Source organism: Ambystoma mexicanum, chromosome 5q, assembly GCF_040938575.1.
Source record: "Ambystoma mexicanum isolate Mex_15411 chromosome 5q, UKY_AmexF1_1, whole genome shotgun sequence".
In the NCBI taxonomy this organism is placed as follows: domain Eukaryota; kingdom Metazoa; phylum Chordata; class Amphibia; order Caudata; family Ambystomatidae; genus Ambystoma; species Ambystoma mexicanum.
Genome location: NC_090933.1, coordinates 656,898,663 through 656,921,138, shown reverse-complemented (window position 1 = coordinate 656,921,138; position 22,476 = coordinate 656,898,663).

Here is a 22,476-nt window from a genome sequence, read left to right as displayed (position 1 = left end):
AATCAGAGGGTAATTGGAAGGATATTTTATGGGTGGCCGAATATGCATACAATAACTCGGTACACTCTGGAACTGGACAAAGCCCCTTTTATACCCTATATGGACATCACCCTCGTACTTCAGACCTGGACTCACCTCTGAGCCTTGAAATGCCCGCAGTGGACCATTTGCATTCCATGATAACTCAAGCCTTCAAGGATGCAACTGCACATTTGCAACAAGCGAAAGGGAAATACAAAAAGAATGCAGATCTGCATCGGAGTGAGGCGCCTCCATACCAAATAGGGGATCAAGTAAGGTTGGCTACCAAATACTTATTGCTCAAGGGACCTCGAACTTTTAATCCAAGGTATTTGGGCCCTTACTCGAGCAAAGCTATAATTAACCCAGGGGCAGTCAAGCTCGATCTACCAGCTGACATGCGGATTCACCCCGTTTTTCATGTGTCACTTTTGAAACCAGTGCAACCAGGAACCAGATTAATAAAGCCACCAGAACCAATCCAGATAGATGGGGAGCCTGAATTCGAGGTGAAGAACATTTTAGATTCTAAGATCTCAAAATCAAAACTTTTCTATCTAATTGATTGGAAAGGGTACGGGCCTCAGGAAAGGTCTTGGCAGCCCAGCGACCACGTACATGCACCTCGGCTGGTAAAAAGGTTCCATTGGAATTTCCCAAACAAACCGAAACCTCCAGAGGGAACGACCTTGGGAGGGGCCTTGGGGGGGAGTGCTGTCATGATGCCTACCCCCGGAGCACCAGGCCAGGCCCAGCACCCCCGGGAGCAAGCATCATGCCCCCGGGTAAAAGCACAGCGGCCCCTCATAGGGGCTCTTTGGACTCTGTCCTGGCGCCGTTGGTGCCAGGCTCATGTTGGACATCAGTCCTGGCGCCATAGGCGCCAGGCTCATAAAGGAAGGTGTTTTGTGCACTTACCTGATGCAGACCATGCTGCAAGATTCAGGCCTCCCTGAGACCTGAAAGGGACTATTTTTTCATTGGGACTATTTTGCCACTCGGGCATGGCCAGGGAAGGATACTTACCTGGAACTCCTTTGGGGGCTATTTATGCCACGCCCAGACAGCAGCTCACGCTTTGTGTTGTTCTGCATCCAAGCAGCTGAACGCTCACCGTGTCTGCTCCTGCATCTGGTCTCCAGCCACGCCCGTCTCGATCCTGGAACACCTGTAAGGAAAGAAGAGAAGAGAAAGGTGAAAACCAAGAATTTTATCAAACTTCTTACCTGCATCCGGAAACTTCACGCCAGCGTTCCTGAGAAAAGACTTTCATTTAAAAGCACTGCATTGCTCGCTGCAGCGCCGCGCTTCACTCACCTGTCCTCGGGAGTTCTTCTGGCTCCAACGCGACTGTCTGCTCCAGTCGCCACACCTCTGCGCCTAAGGGAGAGAAGAAGAGACAAAAGGTGAGCAGAAGGAACATATGAGGAAAGCCTAATTTTCCGCCATAACACTTACCGGTCTTCTGTTGGTGGACCATTCCTCATTTCGGGTCGGCGCCGCTTCGTTGGCAGGTACCGCACCCCGGCCCCTATGGGGAAAGGACAAAAGACATTACTTGAGGAATATAAAGACATTAAGAGGGGTCGCCCCCATCGCTAACTCACCTGAGTTTACCATCGGCAAGTCAATCCCTCAACGCATCGCCTTCATTCTGCATCTGAAAGAAAGGACAGATCACAGGTTAGGAAGGCAACAGAAAAGGAGGCTCAACACTTGAACTTTTGTAATCTTCATACTTACGGTGTTCCACTCGGAAAAGTCAAGTGGATTTTGCCAGCGCCATTCTGAAAACCAGTGAAGTAACTGGACAAACACGCGCCCCTGCACCAGAAGCAGGATTGAGAGTTCATCCTTTCAAACCATAAGGTGAGCTTCAACCGGGGATTTCGGAGGAAGTTAGAGAAGAACGAAGGGGGGGAAGGGAGGAGCAAGCACACTATTCTGCAGACTGTTAATCCCCTTTCTCATCTGCAGAAGGATATTCCTACGTGCCAGACAAGCAAGATTTGAGTGTCCTGTTCAGTCGGTGTTCCGAGTTCTGCGCATCACGCTCGAAGAGGCCACAGCAACCCAGACTAGACCAGCACCTCCGTGGGAGTCAGGTGAGCGTTACAGTTCTCTCTTGGCACCGTTCACCTGGCCACCCTCTGTCATCCGGACCCAGGTACCTGCTAACCCTGCCACCCCTTGCACTGGGTCTGTATCTGTACCCATACAATCCCCCCCTTTTTTCTTCATGCACTTATCAGACCTACCCTGTCTGCTGCTTTAAACCCAGCACTTGCCACTTGCTGGCTGCACTACCACTGTTAGTTGTCTTTATTATTTATTAGTACCCTCCGAGAGTCAAGCAGAATGCAACACGCATTCTGATTGGCTCTCGCCGGGTCCTTACCCGGCCGAGAATCCTTCGATTCTCGGCTGGGATTCCAGCTGCCTTGTCCTCGGCGGGGGGCGTGGCAGCCCCTCAGCCAATGAGGAGGCTGGAAGCAGGGCCATCCCCGCCCCGAGCCTACCTGCGGCTGAGAGACTGCCTCAACCCCCCGCTGGGGACTCGGGTAAGCTTTTTTTTTCTTTTTTTTTTCCCTTCCCTCCCTCCTCCCTACCCCACCCCACTTATCTTCTTGCTCCTGCGTCCCTGTTGGGGGACGATGGCAGCCTCCAGCAGTGTGGTGACTCCGCACCTCGACACAGCTGGAGGCTTCCATCTTCCCCTGGCAGGGACGAAGGAACGTTTTTTTTTTCTTTTTTTACTTTTTTTTCTCTCTCTCTCTCTATCCCCCCATCCCTCCCGCCCTCCCAATCCCACTTACCTTCTGCTTCTTTTTTTTTCGGGAACAGACAAGCTGGGAACACTTGTGTTCCCAGCGCGTCCGCTCCCGAAGGCCGCCATGGAAAGAGAAAACGGACTCCCGTTTTCCCTTTCCAGCGGCCATTTTCTTGGTCTTTTTTTTTTCTGTTCCGAAACGCAGCGGATTTTATAATGCTGGCCAGGGTACTAATAGCAATATGACCCTCGCGGCGGGGGCATTACCGACTCAGGTAATGCCTCGGGGCCTTCGTTAGGGCCCTCGCTTTGCTCGGGCCTATAACTATGGGCCCCGGGGCATTACCAGAGTCGGTAATGCCCCCGCCGCTCGGGTCATATTGCTTAATTTTTATTTATCTGTTTTTCCTTTGCTCTGCACTTTCCACTTCTCCCCGTTCCATGCACTTTTACCCTCCCCCGTCCCATGCACTTGCGCGTCCTCAATGTCACTGGGCCTAGTAAGATCGTCATTTTGTTCTCCCCTCTTCCCCTCCCTTACCTTGTCGCGCTCTGAAACACTTGTGTACGAGCGCAATAGAAATAAAATATCAATATCAATATATGCCTCACAGATTTTCACGCTACATACCCAAGTGGCTCCAGAACATCATAGTTATCTACCCTGCATTAAAGTAATATCATTGCAGCTTTGTGCAGCTTTTTTCCTATACAGATTGATCATTATTCTGAAAAGACGTTTTTGTTCCTTTAGTGATTATCTACTGTATGCAGGTGCTATAAGTGGTATACGAAATCGAATGGGGAGGAGCTAACAAGTAAAAAAAAAACAAGTTTTGGGTGGGACCTAAGAAGCATCTGGAAATGATGAAGAATCACAAGGAACTGTAAAAGAGTTTAAAGAGGTAGTGGGTCGAGCTTTGTCCCTTGAACATAAGTGAGGAACAGCAAATAAAAAAGATGTGTTAACGGTAATGAGCATCTCCTATCAACACCTATAACTGCAACAACACAGACAAGGCGGGAGAAACTGCACTCCAGAGACCTCGAAAGTGATAAGGCATATAAGGTAGTCGAAAGAATATAAATTATTAAAGGCATAGCTCTCAACCATTTGTGTTGCAAAGGCGGGTGAAATCACCCGATTTTGTTTTTGGCGGGTGAGACGCCCATTGAAATGAATGGGAGTGCTGGAGGCTTGGCGTGTGAGTCAGCCTTTTACAAGGCGGGTGACACCGGCCAAAAGCGTGTGAGTTGAGAGCTATGTTACAGGCAAGCCTCCGGGAGGCAGATTAAAAAGCTGCACCGAGTTTCGCACTGCTTAGTTCTTGCTCATTTGTGCGAATGCGTTACATAGTGTGATAGTCTGTCATCAGTTGTGCAGTCACTGTTCGTTGGCCACTTAAAGTATTCAAAACATGTCAGCCATCTTAAGCTGCTTGCTAACATATAGGAGTCAACTAAAGAATCACTGATGTCCACTTCTTATATCCCCCACACATATAATTATACTTTCAAATGAGTAAAGTAAGCATTTAAAATTATAAAGCACACTTCAAATTCAATTAACAGTGAATGTGAATTTGCAACAAACCTTCATTAATTCTGAATGTTTTTTACTGGCATGGTTACTGGAATTACGCTGTAAAGTGAGCATTACTAAATACATTTCAGAAAACATATTTACACAATGTGAATATGATCATTCAAAGTGCTTAGTGGATGGCAGCAATATATGTTTCAAAGTGCAATGTCCCAAATAGCCATTTTTGGTAAGCTAGGACCAGAAACTTACACATAAGCCATCTGTGAATATCTAAAGTGGCAGGCACAGGAACTGCCAAATATTAAAATATTGGTTTGGACAAAATGAATATCCCAATAAGGTGATCACAGGACATCAGGGGGATAAAAACACTGCCAAATGCATATTCATATTGGTAAACTGGGGGCTGGGTGCAGAGTAACGAGCCCAATGGGCCTGAAATGTGGGACTACAGGGAGATCTGAGGTGGGTATAGGATCGGAATGAATGCCTACAGCAAACACCATGGCATCATACAGTTATGTACGAAATGCGTGCACAATTGTGACAGTAATCTGTGACAACAATGCAACTGTCCCTCCCTCATACGGCCTAATGTGAAATAAAGTGCTAGTGCATGTCGACTCACAATAAAATGAAGACCATGAAGATGTGCAATAATCACTGGCCCATATAAAGTGCATACCAGCCAATGGCATAGCTCTCAACTCACACGCTTTTGGCGGATGTCACCCGCCTTGTAAACAGCTGACTCACCCGCCAAGTCTCCTGCACGCCCATTCATTTCAATGGGCCTCTCACCCGCCAAAAATAAAATCGGGTGTTTTCACCCGCCTTTGCAACATAAATGGTTGAGAGCTATGCCAATGGTAATGATAATGTGCAAATGACCCACCTCAACCCACTTCCACAAGGCCTTGTGCACCCTCATGCATCTATGTGTGCAGATGGCAGCATCAATGATATCAACTGGTCGAATGTTGAGGTGAGGCGGGTAGCCTTCTGACTAATACCTTGAAGATCCATAACTCTCATAGTAATACTATGCACAACAGATACCCCTGATGTTAATCCAATACGTTCCACATAACCTACTTAATCACAATATGAGTCACACGATATTAATCATTAACAGACTAATCAAATTAAACATGATTAAATTCAACAATTTCAACTACCCAGAACAAAAACTTAAAACAAAATTACAGAAAAAGTAGAATAGTGTGCAGACAATACATAATCAAAAAACATTAAAAAAATCTAACCGTTTAGAAAGGTGGATAGAGCCTCATCAACATTATGCCCCTTGGGGCTTTGGTGGCCAGGTCTAAAATCATTCTTATCTCTAAGTTTGAGTTTCCTGTCTCCACCTCGTGGATGTGACTGTACATGTGCTGCTCCAAGGAAAGAATGCTATTCCATTCAAAGCAGTATTAAGCCCTGGGATAGGCATGGTCCATAGCTCTCAAAAGTTGAAGTATGCACCATTTTAATTTGCTACCTCATACCAGTTCTTGCATGGGCAACTTAAAACATGGACGACATAAGTGATTTTGCCCATGATAAGATGTTGAATAATCTGTGAAGTGCCCAGCACTGGATGTATATAGGTTGTGCAGAGTATATGTATATATATTCAAGGGAAAAACTTGAGTTTCAGGGACATTAAGTTGAAAACTTAACGCAAGAAAACCCCTGAAATTCAGCTAAAGCCACCTTAATTGTGTGCCCCTGTTGCACAGCCTACGACCACAATGATGACATCACAGAAAACATCAGTGATAACATCACACATTAAATTAAACAGTAACTTGCATTAAGTCATGGGGCCTCATTACGAGTCACCTGGTATGGAAATAACGGTGGCGTTAAACCCGCCACCACCGTTGTTTCCATATCGGGTGATCTCGAGTCCTGCAGGCGGAGGTGTCATTCCCACCAGGTCTGACCTGGTGGGTTTAACACCGCCCGCCTGCAGGCGGATGTGTAACACCCGGCACCATCACGAGATGGTGCTGGTGTTTCCATGGTCCCCATTCCCATTGAGTCCTACGGGACTCAATGGGAATGGGGATTTACCGAATTCCGCCTCCGGAATTCCCGATCACAGGGTTTGTAATGCCCCGGTAATTCTGGGAATCACAGAGGCGGAATGGTAATACAAGTCCGGCGGTAACCGAGCCAGAAAAACCGTCAGGTTACCGCCGGACTCGTAATGAGGCCCATGGTCTTTGTGCATGGCCAGATATATTTTAGCACATTAATGGGTACTAGTCGTGGCCTTCAGTTAGGGACTGTGGTCACAACCTTTCCCATGTGCACTGATTATTTTAAAACACTAATAGGCTACCAACAAGAGATTACATTCTTTGCCATGGACCACAAACTTTGGTTAAGCAGTGTGCACCCAGCCCCTTGTTTTATGGCCGGTCTCTTGGTGACTGTTGTGTTACATGGCACAACCCCAACTAACCGCATTTAAGGACCACAGAAACAGAAACAGAAAAAAAAATGACTGGCTGCAAGAATAACATATGCCCAGGTACTTTCTGCACCGATAGCGAAAATCAAAAGCTGGCACCCACGAATATATGCACAGTAAGTGAACATACACCTTAAAGTGAAATATACAAATTTAGTTCATTTGACCTTCCCTTTTGAATAAAGTGCACAAGTCTAAATAGCACTGGACTTTTTAAAAAAAGTAATGAACCTCAGAAAAATATTCTGAGAGGGGAAATGTTGGTATAAATATGCCGGCAAAGTATAAGAGGCGCTCCCCTTTTAAACCCAGCAATCTGTCGAGAAATATTCCCTGGTAAACAAAATGCCAATACGAAACAAGTGGTTGTGGATGTGTGGGTAAGCGTCTGCACTGGGGACATGACAACCTTAGTAAAATCCTGGTAGCCAAATATTTAAGGAAGCTTGCCAACCTAAACAAAAACTCACGTGTTGCGTCCTCCCTCTGAAAAAAAGTTATGCTCTTCACCTGCATGTGTCCTTTACTTGTGCCCTGAAAAGCAGCCACAATCAGGGTAGACTAGCTACACCAGTGTACAGGATTACAAACTCTCTTGCCACTTCGAGGGCAAACATGTATGACTTACTTGCCCTCTCATCAGTTCCACTCCTCACCCCCAAAAATACTCTGCTTTATAAAGATAACTTGAAAATGACACGTCATAGTGAAATCAAATATATAAATACTTATAGAACTAGGTTAGACAAAAAGTGTACAATTGTAGCATTAGTCCACCCATTTTGACTGGGAGACTACAAATATCAGAATGCAAAATGAGTGTAAAACTTTCAAGGACTGACAGTAGCACGGTTTAATAAAAATAATGTGGATGCGGTGTGTTATGTATATTTAAAATAATGAAAGCACACAGCATTCGGGACTGTGGACTGTCTCAGATCCATGCAGAAAACAGGACCGAACCTGCTTAGCTTCAAAGGGAGGAAGGCTCTGTCTCATTATCCCCTATTTTATCACTCGCGACCCCTATTTTATCACTCACATTTGGCAATTTACCAGTGATATAGCTATCTATATTCCCCCCACAACACATGCTGTTTCAATGACACAGTTTGTTTTCAAATGAAGGTTATTCACTGCTATTCTCTCCATAGCCAAAGCACCAGAAAACTTTTGTGTTGCAAACTCATTCCCTAGAAGCCCTCCAACTCCCATATTTCACTTGGTGTCCTCTTACTCCCTGCCACTTCTAGACCAATGGCATTTGCATGTTTTTTTTACCTGCAAATGGCTTTTTTCCTACATTTTATTTTCCGATAACCACTGCTATATCCGCAGCTATCTTTCGCATCAAACAAAAGCAAAGATAGTGGCTGTTTCATTTCTAAAAAAAAAACAGCAATATAGCTGGCAAATATTTTAAAATCGACTGCATGGAATAACCCTAAACCACAAAAAGGCCTCCAGTAAACATTTTGTGGCCAAGTTGTTTTGGACCTGGTCCAAATCCGACCAGTGCTTTGGGCTGTGCGGTCCGGCAAATATTGACCTTTTTTTCTATTTGAAAATGAATGCAAAGATGGTCACAATTTAGTATTTTTCTTAATATCTTTTTATCTTAATAACTTTTACATTTTATAACAAATCTTTACCAAACTTTGCAGTTTGGTGGGTGGGGGGACTGGGGGGTCAAATCTGTCACACGAGTCAAAGGTTATTTGCAGTTTTTTGGAGGTGTGTATCGGAATCCGACTCACCTTAACTATAGGGCAGCAACCGCCGCCCTGTGAAATATATATATATGTTATTGTGTAGTGTTTGGCGCAGTATAATTAAGTTGAATATCACAATACATAGGAAACCTAAAAAATGAATTACTAATATTTCTCGACTCGCACGACGGATTTGGCACAAATTTTGCAGAAATAATTGTACTTGCGGTCGCCCCAGACTGGAAATTTTGGGAAAAATCCATTCATGTTAATGTTATGTTAATGTTAAAGGACATTTGTACCGTGCACTATCACCACCGTAGTGGTCCCTTGATAAAGAAGATATTAAGAAAACAATTAAACGCTGTTTTGGCCAAGTGCCCATTCATTTTCCCATAGATAATTTTAGCTTGAATGCACAGCGAAAACTGCGGAATGAAATTGGACAAGAAACAAAACAACTTGGGCACAAAGTGATGACTCGATTTCCAGGGGAGGGGAGGGCTGGGGCTATCGTGTCCAGTAGTTTTTTACATATTTGACAGAGAAGGGGGTGCCCCCTTCTCCCAAAAGTATGATTATACATCCCATGGTGCATTGCAGCAGTGATGTTTTTCAGGAATACAAAGCCACTATTATTTTTGTCTGGTACAAGATATATTCGCAAATATTCAGGGGAATATTCGAGTTTATCTGAAAATGAAAAGTTGTGAAAAGTTGAACAAATGCCATTTGGATGAGGAAAAATTATGAAAAGGCATAAGCTTAAAGGTGCGGAGGAGGAAAGAGGACACCATGTGAAAATAGGGAGTTGGAGGCGCTGGTGACAAAGCTCAGACCTTGAACTTTTCTGCATTTCGAGGTTATTTTCCATATTCGGGGTTATGTTTTCATATTCAGGGTTCTTTTTGAAAGTGTGACACATATATTATAATTTCAAAATATATATATAAAATGTTTAACAGAAAAACGAGGGAGCTAAAAAATTAGATGAATACAAAAAAGTGGAATTTTACAGCTACAGTCATATGTGGGGTAACTGTTAGGGAGAATTCTCAAAATGTGCTAGTTTCCCTTACATTTTGTGACCCCCAGCAACTTTGCTGGATTTCTAGGATCTTATGTTTCTACCTCGGAAGAGTGAGAGCCTTTTTTCCCACTCTTCCATGTATTTTGATGTGTGTTTTACTTTTGTGTTCTTTGTCTATGGAGTTTTAAAACAACTCCATAGGCATCATCATTTTCTGTGTGTCACCAGCTTCTTCAGTGCAGTGGCACAGGGATGTCTTTTAGACTTCCCAAGGTTTAAATACCTTCTCTGGGACTGACTACTGTCTCCCAGTGCATGTAAAATTAAATTGACTTTACTAGTCTCTTTAAATTTACTATCTTCCCATAGAGTGCTGCAGGGGTTGCCTAGCTTCTCCTGAGTCAAAACACTCATGCAACAGTCAAATGTTACCCTTTCCTACTTTAAATGGCTGGTGGCAGTGGTTTAGATCAACTACCATGATTTTTCCCGACCGCTAACAAAGGTAGCTAAAAATTGGGTCAGCTATGTTTTTCAATATGGCACCCAAGACCTATCTGTAAAAACAGACCCTGGTCGACTTTTTTCGCCATTTCTTTTAGGAAAGGTACTTCTTGTGTTTGTCTCTGTGCGCCAAACCAGGTTTGGTCCCTTTGTGCATTGGCCTTTGGCAGGCTTCAGTGTTGAAGCCCTCCTCTGGCACCTGAGTGTCTGGGGTGGACAGGATGTGAGGGAGTTGCCCGAAACTCCCTGTGGTTAGTCTCTTAGGAGACCCGAATGCACTCTGGCTTGATTGGTCGGCTGACTGTCCAGCAAGGACAGCAACTCTGCTACGTGAGTGACAGCCAGGCTGGAATGAATGGGGAAAACTGTTTAAAAGCAGGTCTCTGGGACTTGGAAAGCAGGGTCGACCACTGGAACAAAAGAACCGAAGATGAGCTTAAGAAAGAGGACTGCTGCAACTCCTGAACAACTGGTGAAGCCCTGCTACAGGTCCGAATTGCCTGAAACTCCATCGACAGAGAAGCCTTTCAAGGTTAACTTCTTCCCTTGAGTTTGGAGGGAACAACCAACTCGCAAGTCACCTGGACACCATCCCCATCTGGTCGAATTTTCATCAGAGTTCTGTTGAAAGCCGAACAGCCAGAGGGAAGGAAACCAGATTGTGGACTTTAAGGCACACACAACTCAAACGGGCGTCTTTATAAGATTTTGGCCTCATCCCTGGGCAGTGCAGGAACCTCCCAACGTGCTCATTCTTGTCCCCACGACTGAAGCTCAGGAACAGAGAGATCTGCTCGAACTGGCTGCTCAGCCATCGCCATCACTTTACTGTGTAGTACAGGCTTGTACCAAAGGTGAACTTGTGCTTACACTTGTATTCTTAATTGCATGTAGTTTTCCCATAGGGTACTGCTTGTTATTCTGCCTAAGAGTAACCTATTGGGGCAACATGTCAAGGGGTGCAATATGGCATGGGCCGACTCTCCTAGCCAGTGCACCTGAAAGACATGTGTACTGGCCACGGCCACATAGAGGGTAGAAGAAAAACATATTGGGGGAACATGTATAGTGGACACGGGAAATTAACATGGCTAGTGGCTCAGTAGTGTTTTAAAATATACAGAGGGCACGGCTAGGGCCAAAGGCCCTGGCTAGTGGTCCCGGAAGTCATGTATAGTGGGCATGGGTGGTGGCCACCTAGTGGGTTCAAATGAAACATACTGGCGGACTGTGTACAATGGACACAGCCGAAGGTTATGTCTAGTGGCCTATAAAAATCTATGGTATAACAAAACCCTTGAATTTCATTAAAAAAATCTTAGTTAAGGTGCAGTTAAGTTTGATGCAACAAAACCCTTGAAATTCAGCGGATGTCATGACCAGCTTAACTGATGGCGTTCCTGAGCACATATGTATTATAACAGTAGGGTTTCACAATGACCTAGAAAATTGCATTATGTGCAGTGATCAAGGTGGACAGGAGTGATTGGGAGTGATGATACTCTACTTTTTTAAATTAAGTTTTCATGTTCCCTTACCTTTCTTTGAAAAAGAAATTGTTCTGCAATAGTTTAGTTTTATAATAAAAGTGTAGGAAGAAGTTGGAAGTTGCACTTCAGCGCACTGCACTGAAAGTTTCAGTGCACTGCAATGAAAGTTCCCTTAATCAGTAGGTGTGTTTGTTTGGGTGTTTGGATTGCGCATGGTAGGGAGCATGGTGATGGGGTTTGTTGGGAGCGGTGGAAGGTCAACAGTGAACATAGTTCCACTATTTCTTTACGCACACTTCGAACACTGATTATGCAGGACATGGCATTATGCGGGACCTCAATGGGAATGTGCCGAGTTAAGCTGGTCATTACATCCCACTGCCAGGATCCACAGCTCTGAGATGCAGGAGTAGCACGAAGCAACCACCTCCACTGCAATTTTGGGACCTGCAAGTCGGTGCTCACACAGGACTCCGCAACCCCAGCAGCGTAGGAGGGCTAGGGTAGCTGTTAGGCATGCACTGTCGGGGCTGCATGTGGCTTTGGCAGCATGTTAAAACATGCAGGACTTATCAGTTAGTGAACGCCTTAGCCACCCTTAGCAATGCGTTCCGAAATGTATCCGCTGCTAGTAAGCTGCTTTCCAATGGATTATGGTGCTGCACGTGACTGGGAAGCGCTGATTAGTGTTGCACTCTGTTACACGCATGCAGGGTATTGCCGGCCAATGTAGCTTTTCAGGAAGCAAGTGGTAGTTGTCTGGAGGTTCTGGGCCTCCTGGTCTCCGTGATCATTTAGAGCACTGCAGAACCTACCTGTGTCTGGTGAGGAGCTGGTGTGTTTATATAGTTGGACGTAGCCCCTCGCAATTGCATATGAAGCCGGAGCTGCTCAGAGACACATCTTCTCAGTAAGAGAACTTGAGCACAAGCCCTGTGCCTCCATTTCTGCGTATGTGCACTGATGTGCCACTCCCAACGTGGCTTTCCTGCAGTGCTGTGCCCAGGTGCTGCTGGGAAATGTAGTTTGATAGGTGTTGACCTACAAAAAGGGCAGAGAAACCTTCTATAAGGCTGATTTGTCCATTTGAGGACACACTTTGTTTTTTGCTGTGTCTTTGGCATTATTACAATGTCTATGGCATGATTAGTGCTATATATTGCTTGCTCTTTCCTACGAAGCTTGTCTTTCTTGCTTGTTGGGGGGCATCCCTGCTCCCAGCCCTGGCAGTACTCCCCCTGCATGGAAGGGGCGTGGCTTAGATTTTTCATGGTCATTGCTGTGAAACTTGCGCAGTAGTCTTGGGGCATGCACATTGTGGGCTGGTTCCCAGGACCAGTCCTCAGGGCCATATCCCACCCAGGCCACCAGATAATATAACTGCCCATCCTTGGTGTCCGGAGTTAAGAATGGCCTGTACTTCGTACTCCGGATGCACATGAACCAATGCTGTTGTTTTTATTTTTAGAACAGCTGGCGGCTCAGGCTGTTTTTAGTAGGGCGACATGGAATGTGGGATGGATTTTCATCTGGGTGGGTAGATCAAGTTGTATCACTACTGGATTGATAACCTTGTTCACTGTGAATGGGACTAGGTAATATGGTTGTAATTTTCTATTGCCCTGCATATGGATATTGCAGGAAGATAACCACACTCTGTCCCCCAACTGGTACTGAGGGCTTACCCGACAGTGTCTATCTGCATATCGTTTGTACAATGCTTTGGCAAGGGTCGGGTTAGCTTGGATGTTCATTCACACTTGTATATGTGTGTGTTACCCAGTAGTGTGGGTAGTGTCAGGGTGGCGACACTGCTGCGACAGGCAAGACCTGGGGATGGAAACCATATAGGCTGTAAAATTGGGTGTGTCTAGTAGACCTACGTACACCTTTGTTATAAGTGACCTTGTCTAACCAATGTATGCTGGACCCAGGAGGTTTCCGCACTCGGAGGGATGCAGCGCAAATATTGCTCGAGACCCTCATTTACTTTTTGTGTTTGACCATCCGGGTTTGTATGCCGGGGAGACAAACTATGTTTTGCAAGAAGAGGTCAGCTAGAGTTCCTGCTGTAGGACCACCCTTACACGGAATGAACTGGCTCATTTTGCTCAATAAAATTATTTCTTTTTGAAGTCACTCTGACTACATAAAGACATCATATCCGATAAAGGACAGAACTGTAACAGAAATAATTTCTTTATGAAGGCATAGTGACTACAAAAAGAAACTATGGGCCTCATTACGACTTTGGAGGTAGCCATGGCGCTATTGGCGCAATGGCTGCCTCCAAAACCGTGTCCGGGTTCCCTGAATGGATGAACATACTTTATCTAGGGAGGAGACCAAACTGATTTTTTTGAGCAAAAGCCATGTGGTTGGCTTAAATGAGGCAATAGATTGGAATTTTTAACTTTCTATTGACCGAGTTTTTCTCTTATCAGATGGCCTCACTGAGGGCTCAGACTTTGTTCTCTCTCCCCCCATTTATGATCGGATTGGGCCGTCTGATATATATTTCAGCCTCCGAGCATCTGGAGGTTTGAGTAGGTGTGTACCCAAGTGTTTTCCACATAAGCTTCTATGTATTAGCATTTGTGGCTAGTCACGCTGATTTTTCTGACAGCCTGGGTGTTTTATTCATGCAACTCTGGTTATTGTTTACTTTGACCTTTTTTTATTTTTTGTGTGTCGGGTGGTCGACTACATGGGATTTAATTGTTTGATGAGCTGGTCGAGTCTGTACCGAGTTGCTGGGGGCGTGTATCACTAAATTAGCCACGTTACGAATGAGTCACGTGTGAGTCACATGACAACGTGATGATGCTCATTAACTGGAACCCCGGAGACGGACCGGTGGAAATGCCGGCAGATTGGATTCTCGCGGCCACCCACGTTGTATTTTGAAACGTTACGGAGGTAAGAAGGACTACGGGGTGGTCACTACTTAAGATGCCTTTTTCTATGTAGACATTTTGAGTCGCGTGCAGTAATCATATTGTTTATTCATGATTCCGCACTTGTGGGTACTTGTACATAGAAGAAATTTGGGAAAGTTATGGGATCCTTGTATTTAATGCGATTCCCCCGACCCAGATTATCTGGTGTTCCACGTATACGTGGGCACATGTCAGAAACTTTATTTGTGCATAATCCTGACAGTCCCAACGTGCAGGGCGCCCAATGCACAAACACGACTTGTTCGATTGAAATCAACCGAGCACTGTGCAGTGTTATTACTGTGTGCTTACTGGCTTTCTGTTGTGTTTTTTCCTTGTGTGTCTCAGGATTTGGTACCTTCACGGTCAGGACTATTTCTTGTTGTCGTGGCTGACACTACCCGATAGGAGGAGTCCTGTTGGGACACGGTCTAAACACACGCAGAGATTGGAAAGCGTTTGGTTTCTCGTTAAAGGTAAGCTTGGTGCCAACAAGGTACCTTTTGCATAATGGGAACGTGCGGTGGAGATGTCACTATGTAGGGATAAACTGAATATATTTGTCCTCAACACATCACGTCACAATGGGACGTTAGATGTTGTGTTCTCTACGGAGCCCCAGAGTATCTGACTACTCATCATGCTCTCTGCCTTTGTGTTTGTAGGCAGACGATAAGCTGCCACCACTCATATATTGAGCCTAGGAGGAGGCTCTTCCTGTTAAATCGGAGACTGCACGCTGAGTGATTGTTTTGGCGACGGCGTGCCTTTGTGGGTGACCCACGTTTGGGTTTTCTCCCTACAGAATAACAGGAGATTGAATGTAAGTGGTTCTTAGGAAACCATTTTTGTTTTGAGCTATCCTCTATCCCTGGGTGTCCCGATTATGTAAACATTCGGGTCACAGGCGATTTCGTCACACAGTGAGGTATAACCTAGTTGATTTTGGATGTCTAGAAGTGTCACGAGGTGTTGGTGATGGTGGATAGATTTTAGAGGTACCAATTGATATGGTGTCATCTATCGGTTTGTGGATCACGGTCCCCTCACTGTCCCCTTGGTTGAAGGAGGTTGTTAGGTACTAATCACCTTGTCTACGCCCCGTTTATTGATAATACGGTGGCAGTAATGATCAATCTTGAAAATTAAGCATTTAGCCTGATTGATGTTGTGTTCCTATGTTTGTATTTAGGTGAGCTCTGATGGTGTATTCTACATACTCCCTTTTTTCCATCTACATTCCATCTGACTACGCCGGACCTTAGTTCCCCTGAAGAATTTCTGTTTACTGGATATTACACAGAAAGAAACATGTCGGGTCGGGAATGTATTGTTATTTGTGAACAAGTTAGAAGTTATATCTGCCTGAGCCACAATAGATCATAATAACATGGAAGAGGCTCAGTGGCGTGAAACTTAAGGTACATATTAACAATGGATTAGACATTGTATGACAATGTTTTAGATTGTTTGATTTTTACTGTTGATATATTTTTTTATCATTGAATGAATTGTGAAAGAATTGTTGAGTGGCTTGTGTATGTATGTGGTATGGTTGAAGTGTGGTTGGATGTGTTTTTTAGATGGGAATGATGTATCAGATCAGTCCAATAATGAGCTGAAAGGATTGATCCACATGAAATATTTTTGATACTAATATTGTTGTATGTTTTTATCATTATGAAATGATCTTTTTTAGTGATCTTTTTAATAAATGTTAATAAAAACACTTAATCATTTGAGCGTCTACTGGGTTGAATTTAATTGTTTCACCTCAGAGTTTTGTTCTTTGATAGACGCATGGGCTTTATGGTTGTTTAGTGCTCCTAGAAACTAGTGTGATTATTTGGGTTTGATTCTACACCAGCAGGTGCCACCTGAACACAACAGTACTCTGATCTTTTATGTTTACTTTGTATATGCTCAATCCAGGTCAGGTGTTAGTACTTTGATATCCCTGGTATCCCCTGTCGCTCCTGTGTTTGGGGAAATACCAGGCCATTCCAAGTATGGAGGGCCCGGTATTTCCCCATTCAGGGAACCCGTACTCGGACCTTCCCGATTCCCATTCGAGCCCCCATAGGGCTCAATGGGAATGGGGAGAGAGCTAACAATGGGCCCATTTCAAGAGGGCCCGTTGTTAGCTCCCTGGTTCCCTCGCGGCACACGCTATGGACGTCTGGATAAACCAGACGTCCACATCGGGTCCCACTAGGGAACCTTGTAATAGTGCAGAATGCGTTTAACGTTGCTGGCACCATAACCGGCACCGTTAAACGCATTCCGCACAACTTGTAATGAGGCCCAATTTCTTTTTTAAGCCCTAGGCCTCCGCCAACCCGATGACATGGAGGCCTAGAGGTTTCCATGTCATGGGGTGGGGCAGCCATTGGACTTCAAAAAGAAATAGGTCCTTTTTGAAGTCACTGCCTTCACAAAGAAATTAATTCTTCTGTGACAGAAATGTATTTCTTCATGAACGCAGTGACATCAAAAAGAAAAGATTTAATTAAAAAATATATATATATTTTCTTGAATTATTTTTGTTTTTTTCAAAGTGGGTCCCCGAGTGGGATATGGACTGGCAGGGCCCTCACACTGCAGGGGATGCGGGGGCCCCCGCTACAACAGTGGTCCTGCTGTGGCAGCCATCTCTGAGCATAGCTCTTGCAGGACGTTTGTGATTTCTTACATAGTGCAGTCAGGTCATACCACTCAGGCAACTAAAACATGTGGGCTTGTGCTTAGGACAGGAACCACAGCTCCGAGGTGCAGGACTGGGACAAACCAACCATCCCCACTGCGGTTTTGGGACCTGCAAGTCGGTACTTAGACAGGGATCTGCAACCCCACCAGGGAAGGAGGATTAGGGTAATGATGGCTGGATAGGAAGGCGGAAGTAGGGAAACTGGAATGATGTATAGGGAGAGGTTATGGATAGGAAGGGGGCTTTAGGGTAAAGTCTTGACTACTATGCAAGCTTCTAGGGTGCTGTTACACTCATACAAGCACACATCACTGCTTCTGGCAATACGCACACACATACAATATCATTGTAGCAGTAAAAATAGACACAGTAAATAATACACATGAGATAGTGAGGCACTTAGCTTAGAGTAGCTGTGACCCACAGTGTCCTTTGTTGTCTCCTGTGATCTCGTTGAGTGAGGGTGTGTTGCAGTAGCAGTTCAAATGTGCTACTAGCCACATGTGGCCAATCACATGCTGTTCACATGCAGTGGTTGTAACAGGGCCGCACGTGGTTGTGCACTGTCGGGCTACATGTGGCTCTGGCAACATGTTAAGACATGCGTGACTAAGCAGTTAGTGAATGCCTTAGGAATGCGTTCTAAAATGCGTCTGCGGATAGCAATCTACTTTATGATGGATTATGGTGCTGCATGTGACTGGAAAGTGCTGAATAGTGTTGCACTCTGTTACGCGGAATGCAGCATATTGCCACAAAACCTTGCTTTGTAGAAAGCAGGGCCCCGTTGTCTGGTGGGCTGGGGCCCATATGTGATCCTCCTGCTCCATCTGAGCATTCAGAGTGCTGTCGCACTTATCCGTGTTTTGGCAAGGGGCCGGTATGTTCATGTGTAAAACTCTCTGCGCACCCCTCGGAATACATGTACCCCGCTCGCACCAGCGAAATCACGTGTAAAACTCCCGGTGCACCTCCCCAAATATGTGTACCCCGCTCGCGCTAGCAAAATCGCGTGTAAAACTCCCAGCGCACCCCTCGGAATACACATACCCCGCTCGCGCTAGCAAAATCACATGTAAAACTCCCTGCACACCCCTCAGAATACGCGTACCCCTCTCATGCCAGCGAAATCAAGTGTAAAACTTCCCGTGCACCTCTCCAAATACGTGTACCCCGCTGCATCAGGTAAAATGCATGGAAAAAGTCCCCCCTGTGGTGTGGGCTGCCGTCGGGTCATGGACTGGGGTGATGGGCTGCCTGCTGTCATGGACTGGGGTGATGGGCTGCCTGCAGGGCATGCCCAGGGGTGATGGGATGCCTGCAGGGCATGGACTGGGGTGATGGGTTGCCTGTGGGGCATGGTCAGGGTGGATGGGCTGCCTGCGGGGCATGGACTGGGGTGATGGGCTGCCTGCGGGGCATGGTCAGAGTGGATTGGCTGCCTGCACGTATTCCAGGGGTGTGCATGGACTTTCAGACGCGATTTAGTTGGCGCGAGCGGGGTACGTGAATTCCGGGGGTGCGCAGGGAGTTTCACATGCGATTTCACTAGTGCGAGCAGGATATGTGAATTCCGGGGGTGTAGAGGGAGTTTCACACACGATTTTGCTAGCGCGAGCGGGGTACATGTATTCCAGGTGTGCGCGTGGAGTTTTACACGTGATTTCGCTAGCGCGAGCGGGGTACGCAGATGGTGCGCAGGGAGTTTTATACGCGATTTCGCTAGCGCGAGCGGGGTACGCATATTCCGAGGGGTGCGCTGGGAATTTTACATGCGATTTTGCTAGCGCGAGCGGGGTATGCGTCTTTAGAGGGGTGCGTATGGACTTTATCACGCAATTTCGCTGGCACGAGCGGGGTACGTATATTCCGGGGTTGAGCGTGGAGTTTTACATGCAATTTTGCAGTGTGTGCCCTCCCGGGTTTGCCCCCCTCCCCGTGCTCTGCAGGCAGCGATCACCCCAGTCTATGCCCCACAGGCAGCTGATCACCCCAGTCCATGCCCCGCAGGCAGCTCATCACCCCTGGGCATGTACCGCAGGCAGCCCATCACCCCAGTCCATGACCCGCAGGCAGCCCATCACCCCAGTCCATGCGCCGCAGGCAGCCCATCACCCTTTATGTTGCAGGTGATGACACACTGGTGGCAGAGGATGAAGATGTCATCCCAGACACGGTGGTCAGTTCACATGACCAACCAGGCACCAGTAGTGGTCGTGGGGTGGCAGCCCACGAGAACCCACAGGTGCTCCAGGCCATCGTGTCCAGAGCTGACTCTAAGTCAGGCTCTGATGAATCCTCTGACCACTATGTTGAGCCGGATCTGCATCATGACATGTCGTCGCCGGTAAGTGATCCTGTGTTGGATGATCTTCTGTCCGCGACACAAGAAAGTGTGGCCCATTCCATCCTCCCCTCTGTAAGTCAAATGGTGCTCCAGCAGCGGGCTATGCAGTCCACGTGCCACTCACTCAGGCTGGGCATGGCAGCATCTGGGCGCGCTGGGCTGAAATGGCGGCTCTGCGTCAAGCACCTAATGCTCAAGCAGAGGCACACCATGAGTCCCTGAGGGTGGAACACCAATCCCTCCTATCTACTCTGGCTGCGCTCATGATGGAGGAGAGTAGGCGGACAGAAGACAGGATGGTGCAGCTTCAAAGACCCATCTCAGCTGAACTCCATGCAAGCCGGGAGTTGCTCCGTTTGTCATGTGAGGCCATGCAGGCAGAACTCCGTCTCACACGTCAGTCCTTGCAGGAGGAAGCACGTGTGACACGTGAGGTAATGCATGCTGACCTACGTCTCATTGCCATGCAGGACCTGGCTTACCAGACCCGCATGCTTGCTGCCATTGAGGGGTAAGGCGTGGCTAGGCATGGTGAGTCAACTGAGCTATGTCCACCTTCTGATTTCCATCCTGAGGGTGATGATGACACACATAGGTCGGGCTGTGCATGCGCTGAGCCCAGTGAGGTTTTTTTTTATTTCAACATCTACACATGTGGGTGTTGAGGTGCACCCTGTACCTCCCCCATCCTGGGTGAAAGACCCCCACCCCCTGGGTCATATATGGCAAGTTTTGATTTTTTTCATTTTTTCGTGCAACATTTTTTTTGTTTTCCAGCAGTATTTTCTTTTGGGACCAGCAAATAATAAGTTTATCCTGCATTATTAATTTTTTTGGTTGAGTTTGTTTATTATTTTTTTGATTTCAAAATTTTGTTTCATTTATTTTTTTCTTGGTTTTTATGTGTTTTTATTACTTTCCTTTTTTAAACATTATTTTCAATGTTTTTAATTATTTTAATGGTTAAGATTTTTTTCTGCAAAAAACATTTGTTAAATGGATTTTTGTTTTCTGCTGATTTTTTCTTTATTGAATTTTCTTTTGCTATTGTGCATACATGTGACAGTGTGGTGCTTTGTGGCATTGGAAGGCATCCACTGTGTGTTCCAGCTGGGCCCATTCAGGCTTGTCCTGTGTATGTGTTTTGCTTGGGGTCCTGACACATATGCTACTCCTGCTTCCTCTTTCCATGGGCTCGCAAGGATGGCTCGGTGTGACAGCATCTTACACAGGGGCATTGGGAGCAAGGGCTGCACTGTTAACAAATGCTTCCTGTAGAACTGTTCTGGAGTACTCTGGGATGGTATTGTACAGCTCATATGGCGTAGATAAGATGAGCAAAGTAGAGTTTCAATGGGTGACAAGTAATTCTGTCAGTTTGTGATGCATTTGTCGTTGGCACAGTACATTTTCAAGATTTTAAACCTGAATGAAAACTGAGTTAATCTTATAGACTACAGGGACCATTTATTTTATACGAATTCACGATAAAGCATGCACATATGAGGTGAAAGATATGCACAAACAATGGGATTTTCAAGGTCATACCTATACAAATAGACACAAGGACATTTGATGGATTACTGCAGAAAAGCTGAAATGCAAACTTTGAGGCCTAAGCCACTGTGTTTTCACCTTTGCTTCACATTTTCTCTGAAATCATTTACCTGCTGCATTTGGCTTGAAACCCCAAAAGACTTTTGTACTAGCTGGTATACTATAGCCATAACCGCAGTTTACAATTCCCAAACTGCTTTGTTAGAGAATAAATGTTTACTGGGAACTTTTTAGTGGCAATTAACATTCCCTGTAAGCTGACAGAATGCAGGAATTTTCACAAACAAGCAAAAGAACATTTTCCAGCATCATAATCACGTTAGCATTGCTCAGGTGCACTCTATCATAGGACTGATCATATTTAAGGGCAAACTCAAACACTTCCACAACTCTGAAACAATAAGCAGTCACTAATATAGGGTCAGAGGGAAGTGCTTGATACCCAACTATGAAGAACATACACAGCTGTAATATATTTCGTGGGTTGAGGTATGCTGCTTGTTTGATAGTAGGAGCTACTACACACCCTCATTCATTTGACTTCTTCTTGTGGCTGTGTATTGTTTAACAACATATGCTATCTCATAGTATGCTATCACAGTGGGTCACTGCCCTTCCAAAGCACACTATTTTGAATAAGATTGTGAAAGTGCCAAATATGGTTATTCTTTATGAATTGGGCTCATGGGCATGCAATGGTGCTGAAAATCATGCTACCCGTAGTGTTCTGGATGCAATGCAATGATGCAAGTTACTTTCAAATCTGTGACATAAATGCTAGACATCGTCCACAAGGCTTTGTGAGGCCTGGGCCCACACTAATCCAACTCTCTCCTCTAAAATACCTTCCTTCTAGAGCCCTTTGCTCAGCTTCCTCCAACTCTCTGATCGTCAGGCACTTCTCCTTTCAAGGATTAGGGGTAGATTTCTCTCCTCTGCAGGTGTCTCCCTCTGGAACAGCCTCCCAGCCCCTGTCAAACTTGAGCCGGACCACCTGAAATTCTGGAAGCAGCTCAAGACCCTCCTTTTCTCCTCTGCCTTCGCTATTTCTCTTCACGGCTAATTTAACTGTCTGCTCGGCTGACTGGTTTGCCTGGTCCTCAGGGTCTGGCTGGGTACCTGGCTCCTCCATGACCAGTATTCCTGCTCTGCCTTCTAGTCTACCATGAACTTAGGGGCTGTAACTGTAACCCTACTGCCCCTTGATTTTTTGCACTTCTCAGAGCCGTGCGGCACTGTCTACACTTACTCAGAGTCTAGCTGCCCTGATCGCACTTCCCCCTTCCCTCTGCCTTGTACTTCGGCATCTCCCTTCCCCCCTGCACTTCTCATTGTCACACTTGCACAATCCAAATGACACATGGCCTAGGA